Source organism: Triticum aestivum, chromosome 1D (genome assembly GCF_018294505.1).
Source record: "Triticum aestivum cultivar Chinese Spring chromosome 1D, IWGSC CS RefSeq v2.1, whole genome shotgun sequence".
Taxonomy (NCBI): Eukaryota; Viridiplantae; Streptophyta; class Magnoliopsida; order Poales; family Poaceae; genus Triticum; species Triticum aestivum.
In genome coordinates, this window is record NC_057796.1 from 415,200,972 (window position 1) to 415,202,540 (window position 1,569).

Sequence of the window (1,569 nt, forward strand, 5' to 3'; positions counted from 1 at the left end):
TTTTTTTCTTTTTTCCCCAGGTGCATACATGATTTTTCGATAGTTTTTTTATTACTTTTTTTAGCGGTGTTTTTATGGGCTATGTTGTGTAAACATTGCTGGTTGCAACTGCAAACGTTCTGTACCTTGGTCCTGATACGAGGCATCTCCTTACTCACGGACCATCCGTCTCATCCAATGTCCAGTGCCTGGGCCCGCCATGTGGGCTATTTATTTGGTCAAAACCAGCCTACGTATCGACCTTCTCTGTACTTCTATAGATACACACACAAGCGGAATACCCGAATATCTATCGTTCGCACATGCATCATTTAATGGTGACAGGACACATCTAAACAGCTGATCCCGCGGTCCAGATAATAGGATCATACGGTAGCATAACCCAAAACGGCGTGTTCACCAGAGACTATTTTACTTTAGTTACTTTTCAGGCCGGTTGGATAGCAGCCATCAACCGCCTTACCAATTTTTTGAGCGTTGGTGTGCATTTAGTCTCTTCTTGTTAGGAAGTGTATCTTTATGTTCCGTTGTGTATCGAGTGCACAAGAAACGAAGAAAGATGGATTCAAGATAGAAAAACATTTTTCACACATATCCCATGACTTTTATGTACATGTACTTTTTTGTTCGTACATGTGAAGATAATAGACAATGGAAAAGTCAAAGACGGGTCATATAGTAGAAGCCAATCAGAACCTTGGCGCATTACTGGAGTATAAAAGCCTCTTTCCACCGTGCCCATAGACCAACCATATATATCACCTTTCATTTTTTTAGGGGAAAAGCTTCCGATCTATTCATTACCGTCAAGGTAGTATAAAGAATAACATAAGAAAAAATGACATCCAAATCCATAGACCACCAACCAACGACTACAAGCACTGTAGCGAGCCGAAAACGTGCCGCCGTCCTTGCCCCTCACACACCGGAGGTGGGAAAATCTCGTTGTAGTAGACAATGAGAAGTCGTCGCGCTAATTCCTACTGGACCAGTGCACCAGAACAACATCTGCCGCCGACGAACAAAGACCTGATCCATGTGGATCCACCGAAGACAAACGCCGACCGAATCCCATGAGACAAACCTTCACACGCCCTCCAATGATGGTAGAAGCACCGTTGGAACGGGGACTAGGCAAGGAGAACTGTATTCCATCATCAAAGAGCCGTCGCCGCCTCGCCTCTTTGAGTAGGACACATGCCCTAAAAGTTTTCAAAAAACGAAGCCCTAAGACTACGAGGTGTCCTTATTTTTTCCTCCTTGCCAAGAGCGATGATGGTTGAAGTAAAAAAAGTATTTCTAGTCTTTTGTACAAGTCCAAGAGCTTATAAAAATGCCTCGTAGTAGCTTGCAAGGCATCTCATTCTTATGGGAGGGGATTTTCATCTCAAGTGTGGTGTGAAGAGATCTCTCACCTATGCTGGAAAAGGCAGTGCCGAGAAGGCGCTTAGACACCCTTAGGTGTTAGGCAACGACCAAATGCCTCGCCTAGGGCATAAGCGAAACTCTAGGCAGGGGAAGAAAGAAATTAGCCACTCAAGCGAGCAATCATGCCATATTACATAGATT